At 33.0% G+C, this 12635-nt stretch overlaps 1 long non-coding RNA gene across 4 annotated transcripts in view; it reads right to left on the bottom strand.

Moving 5' to 3' along the window:
- LOC111085606 overlaps window positions 1-12635 on the bottom strand; it is a 26653-nt gene continuing 14018 nt past the window's right edge. For all 4 annotated transcript variants that reach the window (XR_002610411.1, XR_002610410.1, XR_002610412.1 and 1 more), the window contains 2 exons: window positions 4045-4224; window positions 1-125 (listed from right to left, as the gene is read on the bottom strand). This is a non-coding gene — a long non-coding RNA (uncharacterized LOC111085606). The remainder of the gene's footprint in view (window positions 126-4044; window positions 4225-12635) is intronic.

Below are 12635 nucleotides of genomic sequence, written 5' to 3'. Positions count from 1 at the left end.
GCAGCTCTAGTTGGATACCATTCAGTTTAGGCGGTTGGAAACAGACTTCATAATGCAATTGGCCCTGAGTTCAGCCTAATGTATGTAATGTCTATACCCACTGTGTTAAGCTAACTGACATATTCCTTGAAAACAAGGAAATCAAACGGAATGACCTTCATGCTTACTGGATTTATGAGATTTATCAAATCACTCCAGATACTAAAAATGTTTTGAAAACAGTTTTTTCACATAAATGACCTAGGATATTGCAGGAGCTTAACATAACTGCTTTTAAGTATAAACATCAGTGCCAAGCTGCCCTTCCTCACTTTGGTGACCCTACTTCACAATTAAGTGAAATGTTTTGAACTGTAAAGATGTAAAGTCACGTCTACTAAATGATCATCAGATGCCTAACTTATATAAAAAATTAGCTGATATATCATTTTATAACAATTACTCTTCCTTGTTACAGCCATAAAAGTACAAATTCCAAATATCCTTTAATTATTTTCATCACATCATTTTATATATAATCAGTAATTCAACTGAAATTTTTTGTATATGAATATATCTAAAGATATTTGAGTTTATTAAAGTTCATATTTCTAAAACAAAATTCTAAATAAAAAATACACGGAAAGGTTGATCAGATTTGGCAATAAAACTTTCTGATAAAAATAAATGTTTAGCAGCTATTTTACTGTTAAACTGAAAAAAGTTAATTTAATTTGATGTGGCATTACCCTAGTTATTTCATACTTAGGAGTGAGAAGTTTGGCTGATAAATATATCTTACAGAAAATGGTAAACTATAAAGTAATATTTAAGTGTATCAAGATTATTTTCTAAGCTTGCTCTAGGGTGCTTCTAATCTGAATGTCTTCCAACATTTATTTATAAATGCTTTAACTTCATCAATATTAAAAAAACAGCAATTTAAAATAGGGGATTTGCATTAGGGAAATCGAATGTCCAAAATCTTAAAAAAAAAAGGATAGGATTACCAAAGAGCAAAACAAATATTATGTTTAATGTAAAATTGGACAATATCATCCTGACCTAATACTACTAGAAAAAGCCTTGCCATTTATTTGAATTCAAGATGTTCTTTTTTTTTTTTTGTTAAAACTATTGTTTTATTTTTGAGTGAAATTTTCATCTATCAGCTAAATATTTTCATGTCAACATGCACGACTTTTCTACAGTCCTGTTTCACTTTGCTCAAAAATTTAAACATATGCTAGAATCAGTTGTTATACAGGCTGCTAACATGGAACAGAAGAATATGAAATATACCCATAATATGGTAGTGTCTTTCATCCTTATGACATTTGTTTTAGTATAAACTAAATATTGATACAGTTTATAACCTAAATTCTGTGTATAACTTACTTCCTTAAAATATAAATTAATCTTTATTTCAAACCATTTAAACTTTAACTACTTAACGCCATGTCTTCATGCTCTACTAATTTATATTTTCTTGAAATATACCCTTTTGGTCATTTAAAATGTTTTAATCTACATCTATTTAATGATTACTTTTACTACAAGTTTTTGTTACTGTTTTGTTACTTAAGCATAAAGGTTATGAAAAGTGCTTTGTAATAATTTCTAACAATAGGTATTTATTTGGCTGAAGAACTGTCTGGGAATACACTGAGATAAAAGTGAATTATACCATTCAATAGAGCCCAGTTCTTGCAACATTAACACTTTGTTTTCAATTTTATCATTTCAGTTAATACATTACATAATGAGTTATAGTTTAAGCTATAAAGTATGATGAAACATCACAATAAGACTGTTAGTAATTTCACCTGGTAATAGTTTATACCTAATAATCATAAGTATCCTGGAAATGAAATAATAGTGAGCATTTGTCAAATTACTGATCAATTCTGTGAAAAGCTGGTGAAAGTAAATGTTCATCTAAAAATTCTTAACAAAATATTTGAATAGATGAGACATTAAGCCAAGACTTTTGTTAAATATCTTAGCCCTATGTGCACAGATGGGGTCAAAGTGCCATTTAATATGTTATTATGCATTTGATGACAAAATTTTAGCCTACACTGCTGATTTAATGATAGTTCATGGTAGAGTAAATACCATATACAGTATACAGGGATACTAAAAAAAACTGTCCATATGGATTTCAAAGTTTCTAGAGGTTATGCAAATCCAGTATGCTAACTGTACAATGGACAAAAGTATTTTTATTTTGCACATGAGCATCATTTTGCACTCCAACTTGTCAAAGTCAGACTGACTTTGGCAATTCACAGACATTTCACTAAAACTTGCAACATTTTGTGTAGATACACACAGTAAATTCAGAATTATAATCAACATTCTTCTGCAATACGGGGTCAGTCCCTTGGACTAACTCCACCCACAGTTGGTTATTAATAACAATAGAACTTTTGAAATACATGGCATATGAATAGACTTCACTTAAGAACATTTGTCAGTTAAAAGAGGTTACTTGTGAAAACAATGTCTAAAATGCCACAAAACAGAAGAACTAAAACAAGTCATTGACTTCAAAACTAATTAAGAAATTTTATCTTTTCGTAAATTAATAAAAGTTTCAAAGGTTAACTGTGAAAGCTTCAAACCTTCCTGCCATTGTTTATATACTTTTATCAGTTTGACTATGTTAGTTCAGTATATAACTTTACAATATCATTAGCTGTTTTTGTGTTAAGTTGTGATTCTCCATAAATTTACATTTGGTAAAGTCAGTGTAACATGCACACGCAAAAAATTTGCAGATATGCATAAAGGACCACAAAAATGTATTCCAGCGGTTTTCTGGAAAGTGCATTAGAAAACACACTTTACCAACTGCTAAATGTTTCCACCATATGTTTCAATGCTACATTCACCAAGAGAATGGTATTATATATATTGCAGTAAAAAACATCCTTTCCACAAATTGCACGATGACTACATATGATGGCACCAGTAGCTGAGAATTGAATATTTTTATTATAACTTCACACAATAAAAGAAATAATTTGCTGTATGAATTCTTACTAGTTTGTAAACTACTTTGCATTAATATATATACAAACACATATAGTAGATGGTATGCATAAGATAGGCTTGCAAACTAAATCATGTGTACTTATATTTATGTAAAACAAAATTATATCTAAGCCTAATGCACATGAAAAAGTTTATACATGTAATTATAGTAAATATTTTATTATTAAAGTTGTTTTCTTGTTAAACATGAAACTATGTCCCTCAGATTCCACTCAAAGTATTGAGTGTTTAAGCAGTATTACACTATATAAAACTGCTGAAAATTTTTTAACCTTTGCTGAGTATTCCTATGGCTAACCAGCAATTCACACACACATATCTTGTATAAAATCGACATTTAAATAATAGCTCACAACATTTTGTTTAGATACACACAGTAAATTCAAAATTTTTAACCTTTGCTGAGTATTCCAATGGTTAATCAGCATTTTATAATATTTTAAATCTGAGAAAACAAAATCAGTAATTCAAACATTCACAATATTTGTATTAATTCTAAAATAATACATGAAAAACATATCATAAAATAAAAAGATAAATCACTACTAAAGAGAAAACTTGATCTAAGTAATTTCGGAAATGGAGCTAATTCAGAAAATTATTATGATTACATAATAAATGATCCTCAACCATATTTTTTGTTGTCTTTAACCATGTTATTACAACAAAGCTTTAGAACTGATCATTTTTTGAACCTGTTACTATTCCTAATGATTTGTTCTTGTTATTCATTTCATTTTAACTTTATAGATCTAGTGTGCACAAACAAAATCTTTAGCATTTCTGAAACTGGTTCATATTCCTAACACAAATCATTATTAATTTAACATAATTTTAAGAAAACTTTTTAAATGGGTATCTTCCAACATCATGTATTACAAACACTGCAAACCTTCATTACAGTTAATTGTTGCCCTTAAAAGAATCTGAAAGTTTCCTTTTAAGTTCATTATTATTTTACAAAGGAATGACATTTTAACATAAAACAATTTATTTTCCACATACTTTTGAGATTTACCAAGGCAGATACAAAGCCCCAAAAGTAGCAATAATATCAGGGATACCAATACAGGCACAAACCAAAAAATTGTGCCTAGAGGCTGATCAGCTATCATTATGACACTGTTAATTGTAGTTCACTGATGACATGAATGACCTGGAAGGTACTACGTGTCAACATCATTCCTGAAAAAAAAAAATTCACATATAAGTCTTATCCTCCACTAAAATTTTCACATATAATATCGGTTTCAAGCATAAGCATCAGGCGATACTGAGGGGTAGTTACACTTTATAAGAACAGTATTCCTGATCCTGCACTGTCTTTGAAACCGTTACTTCCATTGTTGATCATGCTCATTCTGGTGATCACATGATTGTGCACTATGGACTGACTCTAGAACTGAGCGATTAGTGGAACTTAATAATCAACTAATCATCAGCTCATTAATCGATTACACTCAACTAACTGATTATTCTCATGTTTGACTTGAATAGTTGGAATAATCAAAAACATTAATAATCTGATTTTACTTTTTTGTTGTTGTTGTTCTTTCTTGCTGTAGTTTCTCCTCAAGATTACTGTTTTGTGTTTTATTCATTTAATTATTGTTACATTTAGCATTTGTACTTTAGCAATGTTCAAAGACTTATGTAAATTCATTTTATTTTGCTTTAGATACTAAAGATGGAATCTGATAGAATTCTGAAACGTTTATCTATGTCCTCTTTTTGTTAATAACAACGTTGTATATTATAAGTGTCGTAATCTTATTTATTATCAAACTTCTTTTTTCTTCAAACACATTCATTGCAATATATCTTATTTTTGTGTTGCTATATAAATTATTAATGGATGGAAGGGTAATACTGTTTAAGGTCCTGGAGCTGAGCATATCTTAGTGGTTAATATGGTCAAACAGTGAAGCTGAGTTTATGGTTCTTGGCCCACTGACACAAAAACAAGCTCTCCATTTTAGGGTCATGGGTGCACTATAAGAATGATGATCAAATCCCACTATTTGGTCATTAACAGTAGCCCAAGAGTTGACAGTAAGTGTTATTGACTAGCTGCCTTACCTCTAGTCTATCAGGTCAAAATTAGCAATAACTAAGCATGAGATAGCTCTTTGTGTAGCTTTAAGCAAAAGTTTAATAACTATCTATCTTGTGTATTATTTTCTGTAATGCATCCAACTTGTTTGGTTCCCTTTCATTTTTATATAAGCCCATACAACTTCCAGACATTCATATTGGGACTTTGTGTAGGCTAAGGCTATGAGAGTTCCACTGGCTTCTTTACCATCATGATGTTGTTTAATTTTATCTGTTGTGAATTGGGCATCTGAGTTATTTGGAGACACTGATGAAATGTGGAAAATTTGTAAAGATAAATTTTTATATATTCAAGATAAACATATTCCTTATAGAAAGAAAAGGGTGGTGTCATGATATAGAAGACTGTTTAGTTTTGATATCATTGATTAATTATATATTACTATTGTTTAGTTTTTGTTACAATAAGAGTTAAAAGCAGATGATTGTAGGAATTTTTGTTAATAATTCATTGATCTTTAGACTATCGAACCTCACGTGCAATACATTGGCATCGAGAATATAGAAGGCGGACAGACAATTAAGTGATAAAGATATAAATAAAATTAGATGAGTGGAAACAGCAGATAGATAATAGCAGGAGAAAGTAAAGTTACAAAAGGAAAACTTGGCGGGAAGTTAATTATTGTAGAAGTGATAGGCCTAATGATTGACATAGACCTAAGACAAACAGTAGAAAAGAAGATAAGAAAATTAATTTATTCCGTCAAAGTGTGGTATTAAAGTAATTGAATCAGCCTGAGTGCACTATGGCAAAAGGAACAGAGGATCTTCAGAAAAAAGAAGACCAAACGAATTCAACAAAATACGGTAATTTGTGCCACAACTGTAAGTGAATCACACACAGAATACTAGTGCGACAGTATTAGAGAAGATAGTTCGGCCTGTCAACTGAAATTCTAAAGTAATTGAATAGGCCTAAGTGGACTTTTGACAAGAAGAGGAGAACTATATATAGTGTTTAAGATAAGCCTGTAATCTCTGTGGTGTGATGACTTTGTTGTACATACATTCAACTTGTTTCGAATATTATATACATATCATTTGAAAACAAGTAAAGTGTGTGCTGTCTATTCATTGTTGAATTTATTGCTAACAAGTCACAGACACCTACTGTAGAAGAATCCTAAGCCCACAACAACATAGTATATATTTATACTATTAAGAAATATAAGTAAAAGCTATTTATTTTGACAGTTGGCAAAAAAAAAAGAATATATATTTTAAATTCTGACAGGTGGATGCAAGTCAAAAACCAGGTTAGCTCACAAAGAGTATAAGGGATAAAATTAAAGAAATGTATGACAAAAATTTTAGAAATTTAATTTGATTGGTATGATGGGGGATTTAGAAGATTGTAGAGAAAAAAAATGTTCCAACAGGAAATTAGAACATCAAAAAAGATTGACTGAAAATGTAAAAATTAACAGTAATGAGTTTTTAAAAATAGATTATGGGTAAATAAAATTTTAGGATGTGGATAGGACCTTTGAGGGATGATAAAGGAAGGCTCATACCTGATGATTATGAGATGGCTGTGTTATTATGTTCTTCTTTTTCTTCAGATAGAACAACATGATCAAATTAATTCTGAGCTTGTTAAGAAAAAATATGGATTAAATATTAAATAACAATAAGGCTCCTAGGACAGGTAATATTTCCCCAAGGGTTTTGAAGGAGGTTTAAAGATTGGATATGTGAGCCACTTGCTACTATTTTTTGTAAATCCTTAAATAGTGGGCAGATGCCAGAGGATTGGAAGTTACATAATGTTACTCCTCTTTTCAAGGGAGTGATAAAAAATGTACAAATAATGATAGGCCTATTAGTCTTCTATCAGTTGTGGGAAAAAGTTTTGGAAAATCTGATAAAAGATGCTTTGCAAATTCATTTAATAAAGTTTAGAATTGTATTGGATAGTCAACATGGTTTCACAAAGGGAAAATCTTGCCTCAACAAATCTTTTGGAAAGGTTACTGTTTATATAAATAAGGTAATAGTGTAAATTTAGTGCCTCAGGATTTTCAGAAAGCATTTGACAAGGTGCCACATAAAAGACTTGTAAAAATAAATGATCCCTATAGGTGTAGGGGATAAGTTAGCTAATTGGATAGAAGAGAGGCTGGATGGAAGAAAGTAGAGGGTTGTTATAAATGGAGTTCAGTCAAACTGGATTAATGTCAAGCGGGGTACCTCAAGGCACAGTCTTAGGATCTATGCTCTTTTTTGATTTACATCAATGACACATATGAAGGAATGGTCAATAAGTTATTTACATTTGCTAATGATATTAAAGTCTTGGGTGTTACTGGCTGTGAGGAGGGTGTTGATTTACAGAAGGGCTTGCATCATTCAGTGAGTTGGGCAAATAAATGGGTTTTAATTATAAAAAATGCAAGATAATGCATGTGGTTATCATAATTTGAATTATAAGTATAATTTGGATGGGAATAACCTTAAAAGTGTTATGCAAGAAAGGGATCTTTATATAATGGTTGATCAGTCTCTTAAGCCATCCAAGCAGTGTACTGTTGCTAGCAATAGTGAAAATAGGATTTTAGGTTGTATGTACAGAAATATTGAATACAAGTCTAAAGAGGTTATAATTTCATCGTATAGGTCACTCATTAGGTTATATTTGGAGTATTCAGTCTTGGGCTTCTTACCTTAGGAGGGATATAGTACTATTGGAAAGGGTTCAGAGGAGGGCTACTAGAATAGTGTCTGGGATGGAGGGGTTGTCATACAAGAAGAGATTAAGATTTCTGAAATTGTTTCCTTTTAAAAAAAGAAGAGTTAGAGGGGATGTGATTAAGATTGTTAAGGGAATTTATAGTGTTGATGCATCATCTTTTTTCATACTTAATGGTGAAAAGAGTACAACTAGGGGATACAAACATAAATTTTGGCAAGGTAGGAGTCATGTTCAGCTAAGACAGTTTTATTTTTCTAACAGAGTGGTTGGCCTTTGGAACAGGTTGCTTTTGAATTGTGGAAGCAGTAAATTTAAGTGAGTATAAGAAAAAGCTTGATGACTATATGAATGATGAGGGTTGACTTTGAGGTGTTTTTTTTTTATTTAATAGTTTTAGTTTAGTTTAGAGACTGGGACAGCCTAGGTGGACCAATAAGTCCCTAAATATTATGATATATTATTATATTTTCTGTATGTAGATGCCGAGACCACTAGGGGCACTAAAATCATAGACAAATAAACAGATGATTAGCTTCAGTTACCAGTGTAAAGGAGGAGGGGGATAAGACACAGGATCAGGTTCAGGAGGAGGTTGAGATAAATAGGAATACAATGAGTAAAGGGAGGTGTGTAAACATGCAGACTCAACCCTAGTCTCCAACGGGTCAGGAAGACCCCCAAAGACATCTTGCCTTAAAAAGTCCTGTAAGGAAGTTGAGGATAAATACATATGGGACAAAAGAGGACCACAACCAAAATATCCCAACAACAGAGGAGCCATGTTTGTAGGGAAAGAATATAAGAGGACAAGTCTGCAAGTGTGGTTCAAAGCAGGGCACAAGTCTCCACTGAAAACCCCTCAAGGGAATGATGTAGAGTCTCAGACAGAAGGTGAATCAAAGAAAGTGAGGATAATGTGAGGTAGGTATGAGAAAATTGAGGTTGGAAAAACGTAACATACCTGGTTTATGAACTCCAGGAAAGGAAAAGCCTGGTTCTTCCACTGATGCTAAATGTGACTGAGTGACAAAAGAAGGGGAAGGAATCTGGCTGTCAAAAACTTCATCCTTTTGTTTAGGTACCCTTTAACAAGAGATATGAGAGAATAAACCTCAGGCAAATCAGGAGCCCACATGAAGTAGCCAACTTCTGATGAACCAAGGCCGTAACATCTACCACTGACAGCTGTGGACCTGAAGCCACTGAAGTTAGGTTAACTGTAGTAGGAACAGCAGTGGTAGTAGTTTTAACTCAGACTAGAAGTAGAAAAGACCAAACAGGGAGCTCCAAAGAATCACATATTAGCATAAAAGACACTAACTAAGATTTCAGATCACAAGTGTGGTAAATGTGAAGAAAAACTAGGTTCCCCCTAAAAATAAAACAAGGAACTGATAGAAAATTCCATAAATAAAGTATGAGTGAAAAAAACATCTTAACAGTTAACATCTTAACTTGGGTTAAGCTGCATAGAGGGAGTCAGCTATGCTAGGACTTATGTTGCACTCTTACTGATGGAAGGTGTTGCATACTATCATGCAGCTGCCTCATGTGAAAACAAGTGAGGGTAGTTGAGAGGATAAAAGCTAGTGGAAAGCAAAAATCTGTACATACAGAGTAAAGTAGAAGTCGGGAAAAGCTATTCTGTGAGTGGAGGCAGTGCTGGCGCCAGACTATTTTCCACCCTAGGCAAGGTCAGCTACTTGCACCCCTTGAAAACAATAAACTGGTTATGAACTAACAATGAACTATTATATTTTCCTTTTATTATGTTTTTTTCTTAAAACAGCTAATTTGTATAAAACTGTGACCCTTAAAGGTCAGTACTGCACCCCTCTGAGGTCTGCGCCCTAGGTATATGCCTAGTTGGCCAAATGGTAGCACCAGCCCTGAGTGGAGGTAAGATATCATATTGAAATTTCCTGTCTCCAAATGTGGAACTTCTTTGCGATATTTGCCAGTGCACATTCCATGTATCACGGCACCATTCCTATAGTCCCAAACCACCAACTAAATGTAACCAAACAGCAGCAACAAACTTTACTTTTCCTTTAATATTATTAATCATTATGTTGTCATTTTTAAATAAAATATCAAATTTAAAACTATTGAAAAGTTAAACTTATTTAATGTACTGTAGAAAAATTAATCTGCCTAGCTTTAGATAGTATAATTTTGACTTGATACAACAATGCGTGCATCAAGTCTTAAAGTATATTGATGTGCAGTAACATAATTCAAACTCGACAAGACAAGATAAAATATTTTAAATTGTATTTGATCTTATATTAAGTATAACTTTAAAAGGCAGAGCTTATACACTACATTTTAAGTAAAATACATCTATGACAGACATTTCTGAAATGGTTTAAACAAGGTAAGAATAACAGAGGTCACCAGTAATATAAAGTCAAAATACTGATGAAAAAAATTTATAAAAAAAGTACTTGTATATCACAGTGGCTTTATCTTCATAATGATAGTTTTGATTTGATATCTTGGATCACTGGTTATGACCAAACAATTCCAGCTCTTTGCATGGTGTAAAAGTAATAAAGTGGTAAGTAAATGATTGAAGAATGTCAATACAATGGTGATAACACCTTTTAAAATGGAGTAAAATTAATAAAGAAAAGTTTTTAAATAATGAAAACTAAAATTTACAAAAATATGTTCATGTAATTCCTCTCTAAAATCATTAGAATTTTTGTCACTGTGCAACTGTCAGAAAAGAAATAAGCACAATTTTGTATGGATGTTATACTTACTGTATAATTATGTAATCCCTCATATAAATATACTTATGTGTACTTATTTTACACTTAAAATTGCATACCAAAATACAAATACATGGTTTGACCATACATAATTTTTTTTTCTATGTTGAAATCTCAGTTGTATGAATATTTAAAGTAATGTAGATGATAATATATTACCTTAACTCATTTTTTAAGAACACTTATAAAATATTGTTATGATAGCAGAAGTCACGCGATGCTGGAAGCATGCGTGCTGGAGTTTCTAGAAGGATCATGACTTTTCTTGGCAACTCTAGTCTGTTCCAGGCACCCTCTTTTTTAGTATATAAGCCCAGCAAATAAAGCAGAGATATAATTGCAGATATAGAGACAGATAATTGAGTCAAGCGAGCAGTAATGATCATAAGTTAAGTGCGTGAATCTTTGTGAATTATAGCATGTGTTTAAGTTAAAGTGACTGTGGAAATTCTGTGTATTGCAAAGTTGTATTGAGAAAGAATAAACTAGTTTTATTTAAGAAAGGACTTGTACTGCTGAAGTTCTTCAGGAAGAATTTATAACAGAAATTAACAAACGACCAGAGACGTAACAAACTGGTGTCAGAGGGTGGGACAAAAAAAAGAAGATGGAAACGAGAAGTGGCAAATCAAACTACAGCTTAGCAGATTTGATGGCAGCAATACAAGAGTGGCAAAAGAAACAAGAAGAATGAGAAAAGAAACAAGAAGAGAGATTACAGCAGTTGTTGGAGTAAAAAGAAAAGAAACAAGAAGAGAGATTACAGCAGTTGTTGGAGTAAAAAGAAAAGAAACAAGAAGAGAGATTACAGAAGTTGTTGGAGGAAAAAGAAAAGAAACAAGAGATATTACAGAAGATGTTGGAGGAAAAAGAAAAGAAACAAGAAGAGAGATTACAGCAATTGTTGGAGGAAAAAGAAAAGAAACTAGAAGAATGAAAAAAGAAACAAGAAGAGAGACAACAGCAGTGGCAGCTCGAACAGTAAAATAAACAAGAGAGATTACCTGCATGGTAGAGGGGTGTGCTTGCTTCACTTGTATCTTCAGTTGTGGACTGTCCAAGGCGTCTACAAACTGATCTCTCAGCAACAGCTTGAGGACATTGGGTGGTGCAGTTGGGTAGGCCTTGTGTGCCATACTTTCCAAATCCTGTGACAGCTCTTGCAGGCTCTCCCCTTTAGCACGGAATCTAGTCCTAAACCTAGCCCTGTAGACTTCGGACTGATTTTGAGTTCCATATCTGAGTTCTACAGCAGCCATCAGTGCTCTATAGTTGTGCCTGTCGTCTGCTGACAACTGTCCAAGTATTTCCAGTGGTTGTCCCTTCATGCTCGTCGCCAGATATACTGCTTTCTGCTCCTCTGTCCATCCATACATTTCTTCCAGGAGCTCAAATTATGCTGTATATGCTTCCCATGGTGTCTTCCCATCGAATTCCTATGGCTTCCTTCGTACTAGATCACCCCTATTGCTGACACTCATGTCTGGAATGTGACTTCTGGCAGGACTGAAGATGTCTACATTAGGATTTAGCTGTGGGGTCTGGAAGGGGCTTCATGTTGTCTGGGGCTGGTTAGGTTTTCCCTGTGTAAAAGACAATAAACCGTCCTTTAATGTATTTAATTCACTTTGAAATTTAATAATCTTTTCCATTTGTGTATGCTGGCTTTCTTTCAACCGTTGGAGACTTTTTTCTTGTTTATTTTCTTTCTCCTCCAACCACTGCTGTAATCTCTCTTCTTGTTTCTTTTCTCGTTCTTCTTGTTTCTTTTCTTTTGCATCCAACAACTGCTGATACAATGGCCAGAGCTCTCGAATTTGAATCCTATGTTAAGTCCAGCACAGAGGTACCGAGGTTGGAACAGTCATCTGGATTCAAGGACAGAAAAGGTCAGCTTTCAGAGAGGTTTGAGAGACTTTGTTGGCACTGTAACAAACCTGGGCACAAGAGAGCTCAATGCTGGCAACTTCAACACAGGGAAAATGCCACAGCATGAAAGGCTGCTACCC

The sequence above is a fragment of the Limulus polyphemus genome, unplaced genomic scaffold, assembly GCF_000517525.1.
Source record: "Limulus polyphemus unplaced genomic scaffold, Limulus_polyphemus-2.1.2 Scaffold505, whole genome shotgun sequence".
In the NCBI taxonomy this organism is placed as follows: Eukaryota; Metazoa; Arthropoda; class Merostomata; order Xiphosura; family Limulidae; genus Limulus; species Limulus polyphemus.
This window is presented reverse-complemented; position numbering and strand designations above follow the sequence as displayed.